The 25176-nt window shown below is 43.3% G+C and overlaps 1 protein-coding gene across 4 annotated transcripts in view; it reads right to left on the reverse strand.

Moving 5' to 3' along the window:
* Window positions 1-25176, reverse strand: part of TMEM117 (transmembrane protein 117) — a 208887-nt gene that overhangs the window by 18025 nt on the left and 165686 nt on the right. The window lies entirely within an intron of this gene.

Raw genomic sequence — 25176 nt, forward strand, 5'->3', positions numbered from 1 at the left:
AACAACCCATCTAGTTCAGTAGGTTTATATACTGATTGGAAGCAGCTCTTAAGGGTTTCAGACAAGAAGGCATTTCCCAGCTCTACCTGGGAGACGCCAGGGATTCAACCCAGCACTTCCTGCATACAAAGGAAATCCTGTACCACAGAACTACAGCCCACCCCTCCATTTCATCCTGATTTGGCTAAGAAGCATCGATAAGCCTAACTTCCACAGAAGGACATCAACAGAACCTCTGTGTGTGTCGTAGTTGCCTAGATGCTGGGATGCATAACAAATATTCTCCCATGTCATGGCCAGTGAATCTTACATACGTATTCCATGCCAATCCTTCTGATGCGGTTATAATAATGTGTTTTCCATTTGCTTCCTCAAAGGGTCATACTATCCCCACCTTGTTTCCAGTAAATTGCAACGGGCTTTTGTCTGTTCCTACTTCCTGCTGGTCAGCACATCCCAATGTCCCTTAAGACAGACTGCTTCCCTAATATCCTGCTGAAGTTTCTGCCAGTAGCATGACGGCATCAGCTCCTGAAATCCTGCAGCCACCCTATCATGTTGCGATAGTTTTATTGAAAGTCTGCTACGCCAATCTTTTTTTTAAACTCAGTATTTCACCCCATTTTAAAATACTTCATTTATTTATTTGTTTATAAATAAATAGATGCACAGCATGTTCACATTCTTACACATAAAGGTTGGTGGGTAAGGTGGGGATGAGAAGGGTCTAGGTTAGGGGTCAGCAAAATTTTTTATCTGCAGGCTGGTCCACTGTCCCTCAGACCTTGTGGCAGGCCGGGGCAGGGCAGGGGGAGCTGGAAGAAGAGGTGAGGGGGTCAAGTAGTCCTCCTCCCCACCCCCCAGCCCCAGCTGCTGTGCTTACCTTCCCAGGGGCTGCCGCCACCACCACTGCTGCTGCTTCTTGTTGGTAGGCAGAGCGAGCTCATCCTCTCCATTCTCTGGCACACAGGAGCACCAGGGCAGTGGTGGCGGTGGCGGAGAGAAGATGAGCAGCACGAAAGGGCTGGCTCCAGAGAGGGGCTGCTTAAAATGGCACTCAGCCAGCTCAGCCCAGCCCCCTTCCTCCTCTAGGCAGGGTGGGGAGAAGCCAGGAGGAGGGAGGGAGGAGGCGCCACCATGGTGTGTGTGAGGGAGGGAGGGGGGAAATGGAATAGTGCAGAGGGGGAAATGGCGCAGCCCGAACAAACAGAATCCCCAAGCCGATCCACAGACAGTCCGTGGGCCAGATCCTGAAGGCAATTGGGCCTGACATCTTGAACCTCAAGAAAGATGCACAAAAGCTTCAAACAGGAGTGGGATGAAACTGACAAGATGCTGCCCGCAACTCTGCAACAGGCTGTATAATGGAGCCCTGCGATGCAGAGGTGAAACTGGCCAAGATTTTCTCATACACACTGCCTACAGTGAAGACGATTCTCCATGAGACTCTGCTGTTTCACACAAACACACACACACACACACACACACACACACACACACACACACACCTCTCCACAAATAAATTTGCCTAATAACAATGATAATAATAATAATTTATTATTTATACCCCGCCCATCTGGCTGGGTTTCCCCAGCCAGTCTGGGTGGCTCCCAACAGAATATTAATAATAGTAATAATAATAAAATGATAAAACACCAAACATTAAAAACTTCCTGATACAGGGCTGCCTTCAGATGTCTTTTAAAGGTCAGATAGTTGTTCATTTCCTTGACATCTGATGGGAGGCCGTTCCACAGGGCGGGCGCCACTACCAAGAAGACCCTCTGCCTGGTTCCCTGTAACCTCACTTCTCGCAGGGAGGGAACAGCCAGAAGGCCCTTGGCACTGGACCTCAGTGTCTGGGTTGAATGATGGGGGTGGAGATGTTCCTTCAGGTATACTGGGCTGAGGCATTGCACATTTAATACTTTTCTCTTCTATGACTTTCTTATACAGACAACCCCACATTTACATGGGGGTTATGTTCCAAAGCACCACACGTGCCAGTAAAATTGTGTATATTTGAAACACCACTGAAAAATCTAGCAAACACCCCATTTTCGGGTCATTCCGGGTTTGGCACAATGCACATATACACGGTCACATGCATATTGAATGCACATAAATGGGGAGTTGCCTGTAACTGGTTTTTTTAATATATGTTTTTATTTGTAAGGTGTAGCCAACTTGGCGACCTCAGATGTTGTGAAATACAGTGTCCATCAGTCCCATTCTGCATAGCCAGGGGTGATGGGAGCTGTAGTTCAAAATATCTGGAGCTCACTATTTTGGTTGGCCGTGCTACATCCTTATTTTATATGGTTATTTGAACTCCCCCCCCCCCTTTGTTCACTTTTTTCTTTAAATAAAAAAGGTGTTTACATTGTGAGTCATTTTGAGTTCATTTGGGTTGTAAGCTTTTAAAAGGAATAAAATGAAACGAGCATCTTAGTTAAACTCCCGAGAATTGTTTTCCAAGAGCAGGGAAATGAAACTGACAAGACTTTCAACCCTTAGCTCTGCAGAAAGTCCAAAGGCATTTTACAACAGAAATAAAATTGACAACCTCTCGTCAGGGGAAGTGGCTTCTCACTCCCTGCAGAGGTGAGAGTCTTGTCAGTTTTGCCACCCTTTGTGCACACATTTTTTGGATCACAAAAGCAACATGGAGCAAAATGCTGTACACTATCTTTTCTGCAGCCAAACAGTTGCCAGTCCAATAACAGGGGAGAACATTCTCTCTCTCTCTCTCTCTCTCTCTCTCTCTCTCTCTCTCTCTCTCATCTGTCTCTCTCTTTATCTATCCATGCATCCATCCATCTGGCTCAGCTCCTGCACACTCCACTTGCCAACTCCAGAGGCGGAGGAAGGGGGGCAGTGGGGGCAGTCTGCCCCACCCCGGGTGTCATCACTGGGGGGGGGGTGACATTCGGCGCGCCACCCACCCTTGACTCCCAAGCCTACCCCGAGCCATCGGGGGGAAGGGCGGAGCTGTGCCACCTTGCCGGCGGCCTTCCCCCCTTCCCCCCTTGTTTTGACAGCTCAGGGGAGGCTTCCTGGAGGGGGGAAGCCTCCCCCAAGCTGTCAAAGGGCAAATAATAATAATAATCCTTTATTGTCACTACACCACCTGTGTGCAGTGAAATTAAATGAGCCCCCCCCCCCTCAGTCTTGTTTGCACTCTGTGTGCTTGTCGGAAGTCAATTGCACCACTATTTTTTTTCCCATTCAGCAGCCCAACAGCCCACGGATAAAAACTGTTCTTTAACCTGTGGGTGCGGCTGACTATACTTCTCTATCTCCTGCCCGAAAGGTAAGAGATTAAAGAGGTGCTGGCCGGGGTGTAAGTTGTGCCTAAGAATTTTCCTCGCTCTCCTGAGACAGCGGTCTCCTGCGATGTCATCCAGTGAACTCAGGGGACAGCCCATAATATCATGTGCTGTATTCACCACCCTCTGTTGGGACTTCCTGTCCGTGGCTGTCAAACCAGCGTACCACACTGTAATACAGTATGAAAGGACACTTTCTATTGTGGACCGGTAGAAGGAGATCATCAGTTTTTGTTTGACATTGTTCTTTCACAAGACCCTGAGGAAATGGAGTCTCTGTTGGGCCTTCCTAACCACCTGGGTTGTGTTGATTTTCCAAGTGAGGTCTTCACTAAGGAATTTAAAGGAAGAGACTCTCTCCACACAGCCCCGCCCCCGATATACAATGGGTAAAAGTGGTACAGCTCCCCTCCCCACTGCCCCAGGAATCAGCCCTCCATAGGCAGCTCACCCTCTGAGGCGCTCGCCACAGGCGGCATCCCCTTGGAAAGCTTGCCCCACCCTCATGGCCCCACCCCCAGGTGCACAGCATGTGTGCCACTCTGGGTGCCAGAGCAGCTATCTCCACCTGTGGCCAACCCTACATACCCATTTGATAAGGCCCCCTGCCAGCTCTTCACCTCACACAATTCCAGCTGCCCCATCCTTCCACTCCTTCACTGCTTCCACTCTCCGTGGATAAATTTAACAGGGAATCTTCACTAACAACACAATCAGTGACCATGCAAACTGCCAAGCATGATTACATTTTACATTGGGGTCTGGGTGGGTGTATCAGTGTGCATGCCCCGCCTTCTCTATGTATTGATCTTTATGGCCAGGAGCAAGGATGGGGGAGAAATTTGATTCAGTTCACATTTAAAGGCAAATCTATCTAATTTGCACTTTCCAAAGCAATCAACGAAACAAAACACAGCTATCCTTCAAAATTCACCTTTCTCTGAATTTTGCAATGCCATTTTCAAGTGAAGTAATGTGCATAAAATTCCATATATTAGTAAAAAATAACACAAAAAACACACATTATATTGTTGGGATGGCTTTGCAAAAATGTTTATACTGGAATGAGTATATTAGGAGAAATTGCACTTAAATGCTAAAGAGTTTTCATTATGGCATTGAAAACCCAAAATGCATATAGAACAGCAAAGTGTCTATAATATTAGAGGAAACTGCTTTGCGAAAATGTCTGTATAAGGGGAAACTGCATACAAAATGTGTGTATGATGAGGATTTTTTGTAAATGCAAAATGAAGCAGAAAGTGGTATAGAATAAATGACAATGGACACAGATATATATTTATATCTACCACAAATCCTGTCATGGAGGGTATCACAGAAGGACAGAGAGGTTTTTTCCCAACCCAGGTGTTGCAACTTTTTTTTTTTTAAGATGTTGTTGGGAAAAAATTACATGTATTGGATGCAACCTCTAGTTTTCTCCTCCCTATATTTTAAAGTGTGCCGAGAGATTAGCGAAGTCCATTATTTGGGGGCATCCATTTTAAAACTAAAGTTGAAACTGCTTTGATCAAAGGAGGAAGAGAATTCAAGTGTGGCATCCAAGGAGCATTGACTCAGAAGGTCCATCGAGTTGAATGGAAATTTTACTCCCTGAAAAGTGTCCGTAGGATTGCAGACTAACAACATTTAATCCCTATTTTGAAAAAAGAGGGGAATAATTTCTAAAGTCTGATTAAAACCAACACCATTTTTGACACGTTCCTCAATATGAAAAGGCACCATCCTATTCTGAACGATAAAGGGGGGAAACTCCAAGGAATCATTAATCAAGATGCACAATTCTAGCACCAGCAAGACCCCTGTCACACAACAATCATTAACAAGCCAGGATACAAATCAAAAGATGCAGGGTAATGAAGATACATCATGCATAGAAGCATCAAAAAACAACAACCCTAATCTAATACAAAAATGCATCACACAAAACATAAATGAGAAAGAAATGTGTCTTTTCTTTCAGAAGAGTCTGTTCAATTATTGAGATTAAAAAAACAAGAACAACTTTTAAAAAAACTTATATCCATGTCTGAAATTATTCTCATTATCACCCTGAGATTCACGAAGTTTCAAAGGGCAATTCTTATAAATGTAGGTTCCTTACAAGTCCAATTAAAGACCAGGGTTGTTGTCTGATAGCCATCATTTTATACCCAGTACATTGTAACTCACACCCTTCAGTTTACACTACGTGATTACTATTCAGACAGCAAAGGTTAAATATGATATGTGACGTTCCTGTATTCTTGAATACTCCAGTGTGTAATTATGTAGACTTTTGTTGAGCTGCATGGCCATTCTCTAGGTTAGAGAGCATGCTGTGCAATGCCTAGCTTCACATTAGCTACTGGGCACTGAATTCCTAAGCTAGATTGCACATAAGGTTCTGTAATTGTACAAATAAATGTGCACAGCCACACCAACGGGTCACATAAAGTCCCTCTGAAAACGCGCACACGAACCATTCATTTGAATTCACTAATAGTCAAAATGTGATTCCGTCTGATTATGCCTTGTAGCAGCAGATCCCAATTAAGACTTAGAGGAATAAGACATTCATAACTTCTACATAAATAATAAGAGGACACATTCAAAAGTTATGTATTTTTCATTTTAAGATGTATTGGGTCCCTTTGGGGGAATTTTCAAGTTATAGATATATAAACATTCTCAGCCTTGACACAACCAAATTAAACAAATCGATAAAGAAATTTTGAAAGGGGAAATAACAAAACCGGTATGAGTACCTGATTATAGAGGAACTAGATGTTCCCAGGGAACTGTTTTGTCCCCAAACCAATTTTCACATGCAAATGTGCCCCCGCCCCTCAAAAAAGGCTGTTTAAAATAGAAATGTCAGCTGCAGTTCATATTCTTTGGCTTAGAGTATGAACCTTGTAACTTATAATTATATTTTTTTGAATATTTTTTTGTTAAATTTTCCACCGTAATAGCACAAACCACAAAGCAAAATGATACACAAAAACAGAAAAGGAAAAAAAGAAAAAAGGGGGGAAGGGGGGAACAATAAACAAATAGACAATAATAACAATCTTAATTCTTCCCAAATCCAACTTTTTAAACATCTTAATTGACTTCCTCAAATCCCTCCCTTCTGAGTTTCCTTGTAATTTAAAAGTAACAGCTTTCCAATGTAATTTATAATTTTTGTCTCAGATGGGAGGGAATCCTTATGACCACAACATGAAGTTCTTCTGTGTCTCAGATTTCAAACAAGAGCGGAGAAGAATTCAGTTTATCCTTCCTACCCTCATCAGAAGCTCCAGGCACCTCACTCAGTGTTGCAGTATGGAGAGAGTTGAAGACTAGCATATAAGGAGGAAGAGCTTGTAAGGAGGGGGAAAGGCACAGGGCTGGAGCAGCTGGGAAGGAGTCAAACCTATCACTGAGAGCATGGTGGGGATTGATTTGACTAGGATCATCTTGGAATAAACCAACTCCAAGATTATAAACTCCTTTTGGCCCATAGGGACCTCTGGAATGTTAAACGAGTACCACAGCCACCATCTCCTCTACAAGCTTCCCCATCCCATTCCAACAAACAAACAGAAAGAGAGAAAGCACATGTTTGCACTTGCACATGAAGACACACAGACATTGGATTTCCAAGGGTAAAAGTCAGATCCAGTTGGATAAAAGCAAATCTTCAGTTTACATGAGTTTATATGGAGTCATAACCATCAAATTAAAGTTTGTGGTGATAGATTGCATCTATACAGTCAAACCTTGGTTGTCGAACGTAATCTGTTCTGGAAGACCATTTGACTTCCAAAACAACAACCAAGGATCAAAGGGCGGTTGGTAAAGTCAACGAAGAAAAAAATAAAAAACTTCCCGGAAGCAGTTTGGCTTCCAAAAATCGCTTGAAAACCAGAGCAGCTACTTCTGGGTTTTCAGCATTCGGGAGCTGAAACATGCAATAACAGAGGCGTTCAGGAGCCAAGGTTTGACTATAATAAAAATAATAATAACTACAGAACCACAGAAACATTGATACAGGGCCTGGATCCTTAAGAATCTTCATCATTTTTACATAGGATAACAATAATACCCTGCAAATCACAGAGCACATCTGGGAACACAGAGTTGATAAGATCTGCTGGAGGCTTGGAGGGTACCCCTTGTAAAAACTGTGATGACCCATAAGGATCTCTGCCTCAAATTCCAATGCTGGAAACCACTTTGTTCATGGTTTTATAGTTTGGTCACTGGAGACAGATGTGATCTGGGATGGTGGCTGGCGGTATGGGGGACTAGTAAAGAAAAGTATGCCACGGAAGGACGATGGTAATGGGGGCAGGACTAGCAAGTGCCACCATAGCTCAGTATAGAGCTTCTGCTTGCCATGAAAAAGTTCCCAGGTTCAATTCCAAGTATTACTGGAAATGGGCCCAGTCTGAAATGTTGGTGTGTGGTGTGCTGGTGTCAGTCAATGAAGGCTATACTTAGCTATCAATGGTCTGACTTAGTATAAGACAGATTCCTATTTTCCATCACATGATTGTCATTGTATGAGGTCTGAACATGTGAATAAGAGTTTTATTCCCGCTTCCTTCCAAATCTGTTGAAAATCTGCTGCTATTCAGAAAACCTCAGATAAACCCCTCTTCATTTTGTTGTGTTCCTTTAACATATTTTAATACAAAACAGAACAGGATCGCCCAGTTGTTCCTTGAGACTAATTTTGGCTTCCTATTTTTTTACCTCCAGCCTCAACTGAGCTGAGCACTTGGCAGGTTCTTTCTTCAGTTTACAGACATTTTTTTTTTTTTTTTTGCAGTTAATTCTGGAGTTAGAGAAACCAATGAGATGTAATGCTATATTATTTTGCACTCGGGAAATAACTCAGTCCTGTCATGTCCGTTAGGCTTTCCCATAAGTTACCGCCAACTGTAACACACATTTTGTTTTTCCTTTGCTATTTTGTGGGGGGAATTAATTACTTTAGCAGATTGTGTTATTATGGAGCTTGGGAACTTTTCATGGACATCCCCATGCTGTTATGTGCAGTTGCCAATTCTCTTAAACTAAAGGCTCTTACAAAAGAAATAAGTTACAAAAGAGGATATTTAGAAGGCCCCTATGAATTGTTACTACTACTACTACAACTCCTACTAATAAATTAGTCACTTGTTACACAGAAAGGTCTCCAAGCAACTTATAACTTATTTAAAAGCGTAAGCAGAAATGCATAATAATATTACCAAAAACAAACAAACCCATATCTGCAAAAATCCCATCTGAAATTCATGAAAACCCCCACAAAGCCAGCCCCATCTGTTTGTATTTATACAGTGGCATCTCGGGTTACAAATGTTTCAGGTTACAGATGCTTCAGGTTACAGACTCCGCTAACCCAGAAATAGTACTTCGGGTTAAGAACTTTGCTTCAGGATAAGAACAGAAATCGTGCTCCAGTGCCGTGGCAGCAGCAGGAGGCCCCATTAGCTAAAGTGGTACCTCAGGTTAAGAACAGTTTCAGGTTAAGAACGGACATCCAGAATGAATTAAGTTCTTAACCCGAGGTACCACTGTACTGTATTTGTTAGAAAATATAAATTACAAAAAAATAGATTGTATGGGGGGAGAAAATCTATGTACAGTCGGACCTCTGTTTATGTAACCCTCTGATTATGTAAACTTCAGGATGCGCATGCGGCAAACCTGGAAGTATTTTACTGGGTTTTGCCATGCACGCATGCGCAGAAGAAAAGAAGAGAAGAAGAGTTTGGATTTGATATCCCGCTTTATCACTACACTAGGGAGTCTCAAAGCGGCTAACAATTCCGTTAAAGGAATCTGGGGGTCCCGGATCTCGTCCAAATCCACTTGATGGGCTAGGGCCATGCCGGGATCACAGGAAGAAGAAGAAGAAGAGGAAGAAGAAAAAGAGGAGGAGGAGTTTGGATTTGATATCCCGCTTTATCACTACCCAAAGGAGTCTCAAAGCGGCTAATAATCTCCTTTTCCCTTCCTCCCCCACAACAAACACTCTGTGAGGTGAGTGGGGATGAGAGACTTCAAAGAGGTGTGACTGGCCCAAGTTCCCCCAGCAGCTGCATGTGGAGGAGCGGGGAAGTGAACCCGGTTCACCAGATTACGAGACTACCACTCTTAACCACTACACCACACTGGCTCCCTCAGTGGTCCTCAGGTTGAGGAAACCTCAGGATCCGACCGGACCTCCGGAACAGATCCCATCCGCAACCGGAGGTACCATTGTAATGTAATATAACAGCTGCAAAATCTTGTGACCCAATTAAGGTCACAAAAATGCTGAACCATTGCCTTGTCAATTTGATAACTTCCTTTAAAAGTGAGCATGTGTGTGTGGTGGTCGGGGATTGGCTGGCTGCTTCACTGTTGTTTTGCTGAGCATGGAAACTTCAAGCAGATGCTGTCCAGAGGAGTTGGTGAGGACAGACAATCTGTAATTTATGGACTGCTTCAAAGGAATTTTAGAAGCATGAAGACCCTTTCCTGGGCTCAAGAGAGTGAAACACACTGCATTTGACTTGATATGCATAAATAATACTGCTTGTAATCGTTGACATCCTGCAAGTAAAGAGTCATTTTAAAAGTCGTGTGTGGAGTCTGCTTCATCGCAAGGGCTTCGATGGTGAAACCGCTGCATCACTTTGCATGACTCAGAAAAATAGCCATGCCCATTACATCAGCAGGAAGCTTCAGCAGCCCATTAACAGCAAACCTTTCTTGTGTTGCCACCTTCTGGACCTCTTCTGGAGACCCGCAAATATGGACCCTTTGCTAGAACATCAGAATGGTGATCAGAGATTGCCAAATTCAATATAGTTACTAATCAGCCTTATTATTTACTCAGCGCTATGCCAAGGGGGGCGGTATTCCACAAAGGTCTCTTTTAACAGCCAAATGCATAGAATTTTTCAGTAACTGGAATTACAGTCGATCTAGCTTTAAGGCACAGCTTTTGTAGTTCATAACAACCATGAGAAAGATCTTCCCCACAATATCTCAGTGGGAAAATTCCTTTCATAAACTCTTCCCCACAAGCAAAATATTTTCTTTGTTCATATCAAAGACTGAATACATTGGCAGGCCATTGATTGGTGCCATAAATGTTATGGGCTTACTGATGAACAGTCTTTAATCATCTGGCAGCAATTAGCCTCTGGCCCAGGTTTTACACTCAACTAAAGGTTATAGGTTTTTCCTCCATAGGCCCCTCTATGTGACTTAAAAGATATGACAGTCAAAGTTCACTACAGAATATTATAAGAGCAAGGCAAACAATGTGTAGTTGTGTCAGTTTTCAGAGCACTGCAATGCACTAATGTTATTTTATTAATTACAACAAGGCTCACTGCCTAATTCATTTTTAGGATTATATTTTTCCTTCATGATATCACTCAGAAAACAAGCAAGAGTTATCTCCTAAATGTTCCCCCTAGACAGCACAATGCAGTGCAGATTTACCCAGAAGTAAGTCCCATTGCTTTTAGTGGAGCTTGCTCCCAGATTAAGTCCCAAGTAGGACATGGGTGGCGCTGTGGGACATGGGTGGCGCTGTGGTCTAAACCACAGAGTCTAGGGCTTGCTGATCAGAAGGTCAGTGGTTCGAATCCCCACGATGGGGTGAGCTCCCGTTGCTCGGTCCCTGCTCCTGCCAACCTAGCAGTTCAAAAGCACGTCAAAGTGCAAGTAGATAAATAGGTACAGCTGTGGCAGGAAGGTAAACGGCGTTTCTGTGCGCTGCTCTGGTTCGCCAGAAGTGATTTAGTCATGCTGGCCACATGACCTGCAAGCTGTATGCCGGCTCCCTCGGCCCGTAAAGTGAGATGAGCGGCGCAAGCCCAGAGCCGTCCACGACTGGACCTAATGGTCAGGGGTCCCTTTACCTTTAGAACTGGGGAAATCTCTTGTTTGAAACCTGAACGAATCACTGCAAAGTGCAGACAGCACTGGTACCTGACATGGTACAAGGCAGCTCCTTCCTCTTCTTCCAGTTGGCCATTGAGAAAAGACCTCCCACTGGCACCAATGAGCAGTCCCATCTCCACCACTCATTGGCGTTGAGGTAGGCTGTTTTAAAATTAAAATCACATCTCAGAAAGGAAGGCTTAATTCTCCCCAGATGTTGCCATCCATGCCAAATGCCAGTCATCCACACATACACCTGGTATTTTTTAAAAACAACAACAACTTGATTGCTAATTATGTTGTTAATGTAACATAATTAGGCCCTAAGAAAGAAAATGACATATAGCTAGCAATCACTTTTCTTGAGCCCTCGATCATTATATTCTGGATAAAGGTAGGGGGTATTTAGTTTGAAATCCGCAATCCCTAGGATTGTCATGGATCCAAAGCTATTTTTCTACCCATGTGGTAAAGGAAATGGGTCCACAGCTCCCTCCTTTTCTGATTCCACATAGGGATTTTGTGGAACCACATAAAGATTGTGGTTCCTATGTTCAGGAACTGGGTCTGCAAACTGTTTGAGGTGGGGTTGCCGTCTCCCTACAAAAGAAATATGTAGCTTGGGGGTACAGTTACCTGAAACCCAGGGGCCAAGCCGATGTGACCGTCACTGTGCCCACACTGTGCTGACCTCCCTGCTGCCTTGCCCCTCTCACTGTTGGTTAGCTGGTAGAAAGCTCTGCATTGGGAAGCCAGGTAAGCAATGCTACCCCACCTTGCTGGCTGCTACTGGCAAGAAAAGAAAGGGCATTTTCTGTAGGTGGTGCCATCGCTGGTACAGATTGCGTAGGGCAGGTTAAATTGGTTTTAATAAATACAGATTTAATAAATTAATCCATATTTTGGGTAGGAAGATGTCACGTTCTAGCTGGATGCAGAAGGGTGATGAGAGGCATCAGCTGGGGGAACCCCCAAGGAAAGAAGGTTCAGAGCCAGGGGATTGGCGTGTAATGATGATGAATGGGCTGAGGAAGACGTTTGGGGGGGGGAGGTGTCGGAAGCTGAAGAGGCAACAGGGTTTATTGGGCAGGAAGAGGTCGTGGCAGAGGGCAGCCCAGAATCAGAGGCTGAAGCGAGGCTGGAGAGGAGTGGGGGGAGAATCAAGGGAGTCTCCCCCTCCTGCTGCAACCAGCTTCCCTCCCTTCTGGTCTCCAAGAACACAGAGAAATGAAGAAGGTGGAACGACAAGACAATGGAGCCTTAGAGAGCGGTGGGCAGGCAGAGACCTTCAGCTGTCGCAACTGCCTCACTGGGGCAAGAGCTACTGAGGAGAGTTGCTGTGACCACTAGAACATTGAATGCTTTATTATTTTATTGTTGACCTATGCCTGTCTCCAGCTCCTGGCAGAAGAAGGCCAACGGGTTAAGCTGACTCTACATCCTATTCAGAGTAGACCCCCTGAAAATAATGGATCCAAATTAGTCATCTCCATTTCAATGAGTTTACTCAGAGTAGAACTAGCATAGGCTACAACCCTTGCTCTGTACCACCCTCAATTTCACCATAGCCTCTTCTTCTGATCATTAATCCTTTACAAGAGGTCTGGGCTCTGGTTAACGGCAACTTGCCAGTTCTACTGGTACCAGGATCTTTCATTACACCGAGATGCTGAAATCCAGAATGATTTTAGAATTTCAGGCAGGGATACTTTTTTGATCATCCTGGTTAACCACTGGTTTCACCTGCACACTGATTAGGGCATTTGAATCAACCCACCCAAGGACATTCTGCTTAGCTGTTGGATTGATTGGATGGATCAAAGAGAAGGGAAGCAATGGGTGTTTATGTGAACATACATCTTAGATCAGCAGCCTGCAACCTCTGGACCTCATTAATGCCAAGCAGAGCTGGCAATTTGGATACGTCCAGCCAAGCTGTCCATGGCTTAGCTGATTCAAATAAAACAGATTTCAATGCCCAACACAACCATAGTTCTTGTATCTTCACCACAGGGGTATCCTTTGACATCTGCGATAAGGAACACTTTTCAATTTATTGTGCGTCATTTACTCAAAGTTTTGTCGTGAGAGCAATAAGGACACAGTAGCCTCCCACCATTAATGCAGGGTCTACCAGTTTTATTGTTTCTAGCAATAACACGCAGCTTCATAAAACCAGCACTGCCTGGATTATTACACTGTACCTTCCGCACAACTATTACATTGCTCATTCATGGCAATTCAAGGAAATGAAATAAGCTCCTTTTACTGAAAGCCTGGGAAGCTTATTTTCCAAATAAAAACAAACAGGTCATTCTTCTCCCCCTTTTATTCCGAAGCAAAATGTTTCAGGCGTAGCCGGGATTTATACTGCACACATAAATCAACCTCCTTAACCAATGAACGGGATCATAAAAGCAAATATAGGGCTTCAAATGGGAGTTTAAAAATCCAAAAGGGAGGGGAGAATAAATCTGTTCAACATTATTCCCTCTGACCCCAGCGCTGAAGCTTCCTTGCTGAACAGGAGAGCAGAGAAATGCAATTTCAGCTATTTTGATACCAGCACAATATATCTGCCTCTGCCAAATCCATGCAAAAAACATAGATTTCATCCGAAAAGGCTTTCTGTGTTTAAAAATCACACACACAAGGCCCAACACATAGCCATCCTGGTTCTAATTGCAGTAACTGAAGCTGGTTTCAACAAACAAAGCAATGTAGTTTGAATATCAAAACTTCTCAGAATGTTCCAGTCATTAGGAAAAGCACAAATTAACTACTCCTTTGGCAGGCTGGCGGGGAGTACAGATCTGAGAGATGGCATTGGAATCTGGTTGCAAGCCTTGAATGAATTAAAGGCCTCCTGCCAGTCAGATGAAAGCCTATTTATAGCTCTCAAAAGCAACGACTCCGGTATAATTTTAGAAAATGACGTGAGAGGGATGATGGGCAAACCTTCAGAGGGTTCAGTAATTTGGTTTAGATAAGGATTCATCCTTTAAATGCATTCCTGAAGCACAGCCAAGCTTTTGATGGATGACTTCTTGTGACCCCTCCTTCCTCATCGTCTAGATCCCTGTCCTGCTTGATTGCTGATGCAGCACCTTATTAAAAGAATTCTTGGGGAAACTCCCGTTGACAGTCTTCTGTGTCTGAGATCTCTCTCTCTCTCCCTCTTATAGAATCATAGAATTGTAGAGTCTTTTTCCAGCTCATTCCACAGCTTCTCTCCTGTGTACACTAGATCTGAAGCTGACTTCTTTTTAGAAAAGGGGGAATACCATGACATACATACATGCATACATACATACATACATACATACATTTAGATAGATGATAGATAGATAGATGATAGATAGATAGATAGATAGATAGATAGATAGATAGATAGATGATAGATAGATAGATAGATAGATTGATAGATAGATGATAGATAGATATAGATAGATGATAGATAGATATAAACAGCTGAATCATATAAAATACTGAGGCGGTGCGTACACCAGTGTATGCAAATAAAACATAAACGCAAAAGGACCCCTGACCATTAGGTCCAGTTGTGACCAACTCTGGGGTTGCGGCACTCATCTCGCTTCATTGGCCAAGGGAACCAGCGTACAGCTTCCAGGTCATGTGGCCAGCATGACAAAGTCGCTTCTGGCGAACCTGAGCAGCGCATGGAAACGCCATTCAACTTCCTGCTGGAGCGGTATCTATTTATCTACTTGCATTTGATGTGCTTTCAAACTGCTAGGTTGGCAGGAGCAGGGACCGAGCAACGGGAGGTCACCCTGTTGCGGGGATTCGAACCGCCGACCTACTGATTGGCAAGTCCTAGGCTCTGTGGTTTAACCTACAGCACCACCCGCGTCCCCAAATAGAACATAAAAATTCATAAAAAGAGTTCACTCAGCACATAGTTAAACTATGGAATTCCCCCTCCCACAAGAAGTAGTGATCAGCACCACCTTGGATGGCTTTAAAAGTTGAGACAAATTCATGGAGAAGAGTGTCATCAAAAGCTACCAATTACAATGGCTGGGTTCTACCTCTACTGTCAAAGGCAATATGCCTCTGAATACCAGTTGCCAGGAGTCACAAATAGATAGAGTGCTGTTGCACTCAGGTCTTGCTTGTGAACTTCCCATAGGCATCTGACTGGCCACCATAAGAACAGGAGGCTGGGCTGGAAGGGTTGTTGTTTGGAATATGCCGTCAAACTATGAAAACGCCTATTGTCTGTCTGGATCGATGATAGAGAAAGCGGTGTGTGTGTCTGCACGTAGAAGAAGAAGAGGAGGAGTTTGGATTTGATATCCCGCTTTATCACTACCCTAAGGAGTCTCAAAGTGGCTAACATTCTCCTTTCCCTTCCTCCCCCACAACAAACACTCTGTGAGGTGAGTGGGGCTGAGAGACTTCAGAGAAGTGTGACTAGCCCAAGGTCACCCAGCAGCTGCATGTGGAGGAGCAGAGACGCGAACCCTGTTCACCAGATTACGAGTCTACCGCTCCTAACCACTACACCACACTGGCTCTCGTAGAGACCTCTCACTCTTGTGTAGTTGAAATGAAAACTGGCTGTAGAAATTAAGTGTCACTTTCATTGGCCTTCCCACTTTCCCCTCTGACCCTGCCCACCATTGGGATGTGGTCACCAAAAGACCTTTCTTAGGCTGAAAAAGGTCCCCCAAGGCTGGTACAAAGCATTGACAAAAAGGGGTGGGAGCCAAGGAAAGGAAGCCCACTTCCTATGGGAAAATACATAATAGACATGCCTTCTCTATGGGCATAAAAACATTCATATGGACATAGAAATAACACGATCAGCAAGAGGAATTTAAGAAGGTGTAGAGTCATCAAAGCTGAGATGGCTGGCGAAAGAGCATTCTCTAGGTCGAGTAGCCCACAAATATGGGCTGCAGTACATATCTGTTGTCTAGCAGCAGTGAAGGCATGGCTGTGGTCTAAACCACTGAGCTTCTTGAGCTTGCCGACCAGAAGGTCAGCAATTCAAATCCCCACAGCAGAGTGAGCTCCCATTGCTCTGTCCCAGCTCCTGCCAACCTAGCAGTTTGAAAGCAGTGCAAGTAAATAAATAGGTACCACTGCAGCGGGAAGGTAAACGGCATTTCTCATCACGGTGTCCCATTGCACCAGAAGCAGTTTAGTCCTGCTGGCCACATAACCTGGAAAGCTGTCTGTGGACAAACACTGGCTCCCTCGGCCTAAAGCAAGATGAGCGCTGCAACCCCGTAGTCGCCTTTGACTGGACTTAACCGTCCAGGGATCCTTTACCTTTTTATCAGTAGGGTTGGCAAGTGGAGAACCACCACACCCACACCTCTCCCAGCAAGGAGCAAATGGAAAACATCAAGTGAAACTTCAATAGGAGGTCAATTCACGTTGATCTGCTGGGGCACAGCTAGCTATATCAGTATCCCTGGGAATCACAATGTAACAGGAAGCTGGCAAGCCACTCCTGCAAGGAGTGTGTTATTCTGATATCTTTTAATAAACTTGTGGTCTATTAAAACCTACCAATTGATACCTGTTCATTTATTCCTTTTCCCATGCAAGGGATTTTGTGTTTGTTTGTTTGTTTGTTTGTTTGTTTGTGTGTGTGTGTGTGTGTGTGTGTGTGTGTTACAGTTAAACTCATTTTACCAAAACTAAGCCATTTAAAATGGGTACTCTAGTTAGCAAAACATCTCTGGGAAAGAAGGGATCATCTGCTTCAAAGCTCGGCACAAATGATAAATCAATTGTCTCATTGGAGGAGCAATTCACCAAGTCAGAATAATGAATGAGCCCTTGTATCATTGTGTTCCTAGTGGAGACATTATGCCAAATGATATGATTACTCCATCTGAACCATTTATAAAAAGTCAATCACAGTGCGGATCATATATTTTACACAGTTTATTTTGACATCCACCTATTTTTTATTCTTTGACACAAAGGTCTGAGCTATAACCTTTCTGTCATGTCTACAGAACGAACGTTGCTAACTGAAGTTGTTGGGTTCCCTGCATTATGCCATTTGTATTAGGAAACACCATGGGGAATAAAGTTCAGAAATTGCCGCTTTCAAAAACTGACAATAAAACATGACTTTTTAACCTCTTAACTTTCTTTTTTGAACTCGGAAATGGATTGATAAAAAAATGTAGCAAATAAAACAAACACGTCTAATTCCAGTCATGGTGGGCAGCTTTTACAACTGAATAAACAACGAGATGATCTGGAACTTCCCTGCTTCTGTGGATAGGCATAGCTGGAAAGCTTCTTTTTATGTTTATTTATTTAGTCACTGGGTATCAACTCAAGTATGCAAACATTATGCATATGGGGTGTTCTATGGGCCATCAGCTCTCACACACTAGAAGATGGAAGACATAGCCTCCAACATTCTCCAATGAAAATAGTGATGTCCTATTCCATAACACCACCATCAACAACAATTTTATTATTCATACCCCACCCATCGGACTAAGTTGCCTCAGCTTCTCTGAGCGGCTTCCAACATATATATATATATAAACATAATAAAACATTCAGAAAACATCCCTATATAGGCCTGCCTTCATATTTCTTCTGAAGGTTGTGTTATCTCATTGGCTCGGGGCTTGCATAACCCCATGCCCGTCGACATTTATCTGATGAAAATAGGGATGTCCTAAGGAAAAGTGGGGACACGGGTGGCGCTGTGGGTTAAACCACAGAGCCTAGGACTTGCTGATCAGAAGGTTGGCAGTTCCAATCCCTCCGACGGGGTGAGCTCCCATTGCTCGGTCCCAGCTCCTGACAACCTAGCAGTTTGAAAGCACGTCAAAGTGCAAGTAGATAAATAGGTATCACTCTGGTAGGAAGGTAAACAGCATTTCCGTGCGCTGCTCTGGATTGCCAGAAGCGGCTTAGTCATGCTGGCCACATGACCCGGAAGCTGTACGCTGGCTCCCTCGGCCAATAAAGTGAGATGAGTGCAGCAACCCCAGAGTCGGCCACGATTGGACCTAATGGTCAGGGGTCCCTTTACCTTTACCTTTTTATCCACTATTGGGGGCTCTGCAGGTGAAGGGCAGCAGCTTTATCACTGCAGAGAAAGGTGAGGCAGGGCAAAAACATGAAGCACAGTCTCCTATACAGTCATACCTCGGGTTGCAAACGTGATCCGTGCGGGAGGCACGTTCGCAACCTGCAGCACCGTGTCTGCACACACGCGTGATGCGATTTGGCGCTTCTGCGTGTGATGTCATTTTGTGCTTCTGCGCATGCGCGAGTGTCAAAACCCAGTGTTGTTAGGCTGCAGGTCTCATTATCCCTGGCCACTGCTCATGCTGGCTGGGACTGATGGAGTTGGAATCCAGCTTGGGGTCTTAGGTTCCCTACCTTGTCTTTCCTCTAATATAAAAGCAGTCAGGGTTTCTACTTCCTCAAACAAGCAACAAGGACTTGGTTGCTACTCCCACAGAAGGCAATGCTAAAACTCCTCCTGCTTACAGCGACCAATATCAGCCATCAAAACAGAAGTTAATTTTGTGGGAGCGATACATTAGCTATTCTTTATGCCTCCCCTTTTTATCTAATTAGGCTTCAGTGGAGTTCAGTCTCCAACTGTAATTATATATAGTTTTCAGTCTACGTTTCTCAAGACACTGTTACACCCGCACCACACACACACACACACACACGTAAAATTAAATCTGCCTCGTACTTGACAGCACCTGAGGTCAAATTTTTTCAACGGGTGTGACAGATAGAAATCTGCTCCAAAAATACATTTAATTGAATTTTACTCATCTAATCAGAAAATGTATTTGTGGTATTACTTGTATATAGGCTAAGGGAGGAATTGCACTGCTAGAAACATTCTGCCACTGCAAGTATATCTGCTTGCCTAATGGAATGATCTATCCTATCCATTCCCCATATGCTGTTCTGGTGGTTTTCCTGACCACATGGGCCAATTTTGGGATGTAGGGGGACATGCAGAGAGACCAGGAACTTTTGACTTCTCTCTTTGGACTATTTTTGCTCCAGCTGGTCATAACAAGAACTCTGCAGCTAACAACGAATGCCCGAGTTTGCCTTTTTCCTTCCCCTTCCCAATCCTCTTTCCTTTTGTGCCATGTCAAATCCAAGGTCAGAGACTGACTCATTATAGACACCTTTATTCCAGTCTGTTCATCAGAAGAGCAGCGTAGCAGAGGAGGAGATATAAAATGCTGTGCACAAACCCATAAATAAGATATAAGCAGCACAAGCAAATAGAACTTTGAGAACAGATTAATTTTGCGACGATAAATTTATGTACAGAACGAGGAAGGCAAAGTCTGTTTTCTCTCTCTAGTGTCATTACAGATCATTTCAAGGTGTTTTGTTCTAATGCTATGCAAACTTCAATCGTGATCATGCCTTTCAGAAGCCATAGAGGCTGCATCAATTCTGTAGTATCTTCAACAATAAGTAAGTGATTGTGTGTGTTGACATTACGCAAGGAGACATCTCTTGTCCATTTGCACCTTAGAATCATAGAATTGTAGAGTTGGAAGGGACTCCAGGCATTCTCTAGTTCAACCCCCTGCAATGCAGGTAATCTCAACATACGGTCTCCCATCCAGTTTGAAACCATACCAGACCCTGCTTAGCTTTGCAAATGTGCTAGCAGAAGATAAAATGTTGCCACAGCTCCTGTACCTTTATAAGACAAACGTTGTTTTGGCATGCTTACTTAGCTAAGATTAATCCATTACCACGCAAGCCAAATTCCTTAATACAATTGTAACACAATCCAGTGAGAACGCAGTAATAGCTAAGGTGGAAACTTTACAAACATGTTTTGATTCTGACCAGTGGGATGCCAGAAGCCTGGCTTGTGTTAAAACTGTTATTGTTCATGTTTATTATTTTAAAACAAGTTGAAAATGTATTCTATTTTTTAAAAAAATTCAAATGTACAGTTTTGGAAGAGTTTAAGCATTCTTGGGAAGGAACTGTAACATTCAATTGCTATGTAAACAAAGCAGGCAAAAAAATAAATTTTAAAAATCCCTACCTCTGTATGGTGAAGAGAAGCAAAATTACCCATTAATGGCCACAATAAAGTATTATTATAACAGATGCTAATATACGTAACGTAGTCATTATTGCAAGGCACCTAGTGATTAAGCATGCATATCCCTTTTGTTATGCAAAAATGGCAACAGCTTTATGGTACATTGCAGGCGCTCAAAGGCAATAAAAATAAGTGTGCCTTTCAACTAAGGTACTCTCCAGTAGCCATCAAACTTCCTGAGGAAGCACAAACAACTGCCATTTAATCGGCTATGCAGAAAAGAAGCAATCAGACACACAACATTACTCATATTTTATCCTGCTGTTTCTGTATATGCTAGCACTAACAGCAAACAATTTCTTTACTCTGGTGTGCACTGTGCATGCAGTTGCTAATATGCATCAGTGTGCCCAAGGAGGATTATGTCTGTGAGATCCCATGGTCCCTGAGACAAGCCTGAAAGGTGCATTTCAAACAAGAGCTTAACATGTAATTATTTTAAGGTAGTGTTCAGAGAATGGGAATCAATGGAGTAACAGGGCAGTTTGGAAGATGAATGTAACAGTGTGAATGGAGCTAGACAAAGAGAAGTGAATGCTTACAATCCACTTTTTGAACCCCAACGTACGTCATTCAGGCCTCCTGCAAAATTATGCTCTTTCAGACTGCGGGCGATGAATTACATATTTGAATGTTGAAATTTCATCGTGCCAGAAAACGAGCATATCAGGAAGATAGGGAAGCTAAAACCCTTTCAGCGACATGCACTTTTCTGTAGGGGATTTTTTTGATAGGAAGGAGAGCGTTCAAACCAATAGACATGACTGATTTGATATTCATTCTGTAGTGGTCCAGATTCAAGAGGTTTGGGTGGATGGAGGATGGAGGATGTATTTTGCTTGGCTGGAATGTAACATTCTGCACGAAACTAGGAGTAACATCCATTTCTCTGCCTGTTTTTGGCTCTGCCCCCCTCCCCCCATTGGTCTGTGGCCCCTGGAACTGCAGCCTTCAAGCCGAAAAATGTTCCCCACCCCTGAATTAGATAACAAAGGGGAGGCACCGAAATCTTAGTACCTGCAGTTTGCTTCCTAAAAAGGTAACATTAACCTTTATAGCTGTTAAAGCATAACAAATTCTAGTATATATTCACAGGCAAATTAAGACATTTCTGAGCATTGGTTCTTGAGAATGAAACTCTTGACAACCAATCCACCTACTGTCGTTGTAATACAGGCAACAATGAGGAAGAACGAAGCACGGAAGGCACATCTTAGAACAATGGAGTCAATCAGAGAAAAATTACAGCAGATGGATATTCTCTGCAGAGGCCAATCACTGTACCAGAATAGCTGTGAGAAAACAGGGAGGGGAAGACAAAGCAAGCAATTTTTGCCATTTCAAGCTTTCTATTATTTCAACACAGTGGCATTTTCAACCTTGAAATATCCATCCCCTCCCGAGCGGCAAATAACAGCAATGACTGGTGGGAATGCTTCATTAAAGCATTCATTAATGCTTTAATGAAAAGCATTAAATAGCCACGACTGCTGACCAATGGCCAGAAAGAGAGAACCCCCTCTCCCCTCCTTGGGGAGAGCACTCCACAAATGAGGAGACATTGCTGAAAAGGCTCGTTCTCATGTTCCTCCCCCCTCCTGACATCTCATGGAGGAGGCACACAAAGAACATCTTCACATGATGATTCCAGGGTCTGGGTCAGTTCCTATAACGACCGGAGCCAGTTCACATGACCATTTGATGTTTGCCCAGATGCTTGTTATCTCATCTTTCAAAGATATTATGCTTCACTAGCTGTTAAGTCCCCATCACTCTTCATAAAGCTGTACTGTGAGCCACAGATTCAACTATGTTCTGAAAACAACATGGCTGCTAACCTTCATTACAGTGATACTGGATCCCAACGAAAACGTAAGTAGCTGCCATTTCAATCCAGTCCCTTGTTTGCTGTTTCAGTGCATGTGGGTATGTGGGTATAGCAAGAGTGGCAAAGCTGTAGGCCTCCAGATGTTATTGAACTACAACTTCTCCCTGACCGTTGGCCATACTAGCAGGGGCTGATGGGAGTTGGAGTCCAGCTGGAGGTCCACAGGGTAGCCACCCCTAGGAGTTTTGGGGTGTAACCTTAGAAACCACGTGCTTCATACTGATGGTGCAGAAAGCCAAAACTGCCAACAGAGGCAGCAGTTCCAGGGGGCATGTTCAGATCTGTTTCAGAAATTGTGAGTTGAGTTTGAAGAATGTTGACCTGACACTTGGGAGATGCTTGGGCTATGAGCAGGGCATACCTGCTTAACCACACACCACCACCACCCCAGCATGAAACAGATGCTTTGGATAGCAGATTCAAGAGATAGCATTGTTTTTTGTCTCCTCTGTGTGCCCCCTTTGTAAAATGAGCTCCAATCTATAGCAGAAGGGCATTGCTTTCACTTTTTGTTGCTGGTCTGGCAATGTCCAAACTTGAAAATATTCCGAGCCCTTGAATTTAATGTGCTTCTTCTAGCGCAATTGCTCCGAGGGCTTAAGCAATAATGAATTATTTCTCTACAAGATAACTTCAGTTATACCTCTAACTGATCTGCTATTACAGTAAGGTCAGACATGTCACAGTGCCTGATTAATGGAATGGACTTACTGAAACTGTTCAGAGTTAAGATCCCAATTACAATACAGGTCATAAATCCCTGTATTTCTCTCAGTCCAGAATCCCACTTACTTCTAATGTGTGCTTGAAATGATCTAACTTTAGATTGTTCTCTGTTTCACAGAAATGTTGATGCACATGTTAGAAACGGAACAGAAACTAAGACTTTCCCCCATGGCATTACAGTTACTTTCATTACCGATATTTGTTACCTTTACCAATAAACCATCAATACACGCTTAGCAGGAAAGTGTGATCTGATGGACACATCCCAATTTGAAGAAAACTGTTTTCAAGATACTTTAGCCCAATTTTGCTACACTTAAGTTACAAGTAAACTTCAGTGTTACTGGAAAGAGAGCTACACATCAATTCTTTGCTGTATTCTCAGAATGATGAAGGAAGCAAGGATGGAAGTGTAAGGTGCACGTGGACTTGATAGGAGCCATCAATCATGTGAAACCTTGATAGGAAAGTCAAGGTACATATGAAAGCAAGTGGGGAAGTGAAAAGACCTAGGAAACACAAATCTGATTGATATGAGGTCAACAATTAACCTTGATTCCCTGTACCAAATTAATTAAATCCAGATGGGAAAAGTCTGATAAATTTGATGAGGTGGGTCAGGTAGACTAATGCGTGTCAGGATTAGGTCAAAGAGAATGTCGTCCTTGGAGGTAGTCAAAGAAATAAATTTTGAAGCAGTGAATGGAAGGCTGAGTGTATCAGCCCATAAGGGTATCTCATAAAGAAGGCGCTGAGGGTTTCATTGATTTGTTGTTGTACTGGGCATCCATATCTGTGCCCTGTTTTCTGAAGAAGTTACACAGAATGCCATCTTATGTTAAAAATGGTTATCAAGCACCTGGGCTTGCCAAAGCCTCAGGGTCAAACTGCACATGGCACTAGATGCATCATTAAAAACTATGGGCTGTATGCAATGTTAGTGTTGAAATTGCCATGCCAAAGTTAGCCCTGCTCATTAATTTCAGTGGGTCTACTCTGAATATAACTAACAGGGGATAAATAGCATTGGATGCAACCCTGTGAAAGGGGTGTTTTTATTGAATAAAAGGCACAAGAGCAGAAAGGAGTTCTATTGGGACCATACTGCACAGCTGCCTTGTCTGTCTCCTGTTTTCTGTTGACAGTTGTGACCAATGCTATTTTTCTAGAAAAAGAGGTGGCAGAACTCACTCACCATGAACACCTTCCCTGTTTAAGAATAATAATAATAGTAATAATAATAGTAATAATTTATACCCTGCCCATCTGGCTGGGTTTCCCCAGCCACTCTGGGTGGCTTTCAACAGAGCATTAAAAACAGAATAAATATTCAAACATTAAAAACTTCCCTAAACAGGGCTGCCTTCAGATGTCTTCTAAAAGTCAGATAGTTGTTTATTTCTTTGACATCTGATGGGAAGGCATTCCACAGGGCGGGTGCCACCACCGAGAAGGCCCTCTGCCTGGTTCCCTGTAACTTCGCTTCTCACAGGGAGGGAGCCACCAGAAGGCCCTCAGGACTGAACCTCAGTGTCCGGGCAGAACGATGGGGGTGGAGACGTTCCTTCAGGTATACAGGTATAGCTCACATGGGAGGTGCCAAAGCTGATTTATGGTGAGTTCTGGCTGAAAAAAAATCCATGGTTGTGACCACTTTCACCCTCCTTTGCATCCAAACTGCAAAGGACAATTTCTCATCATCATCATCAACAACAAAAACAATGAACAATCCATCTGTTTCAAGTAAATATGTGCCTGAGACCACAGCTGAAATTTCTATTGGCTGTTCATTTAGATTCCTTAGCTCTGTTGTCCCAGTTGTTCCAGTTCTGACTCTCTATGGCTTCTGCCCACACACAAATTCCAGAAGTTTATTTGCCGCTACATCAATTTGCTTCAAGCAGAATTGATGCAATATTGCCTACATATTGGTAAAGCTGTTTTCTCTCCCACCCTCACTTGGAGTGTATAGTGGCACATTTGGAACACAGTATATTTGCACTTAAATTGGCTCCATCAGCTTGAGGCCAATAATTCTTCTAAAGTGAGATGAGCAAACAGCAGTTAAAAATATAAGCGCAGCTACAAAAATCTGTTACGCCTTCTTCACAAACTGCACATACACTTGTTTAGCATCATGAGAAGTACTTCACTGCCTGGTGTGGCCCCAT

The sequence above is a fragment of the Podarcis gaigeae genome, assembly GCF_964106915.1.
Source record: "Podarcis gaigeae genome assembly, chromosome: 10".
In the NCBI taxonomy this organism is placed as follows: Eukaryota; Metazoa; Chordata; class Lepidosauria; order Squamata; family Lacertidae; genus Podarcis; species Podarcis gaigeae.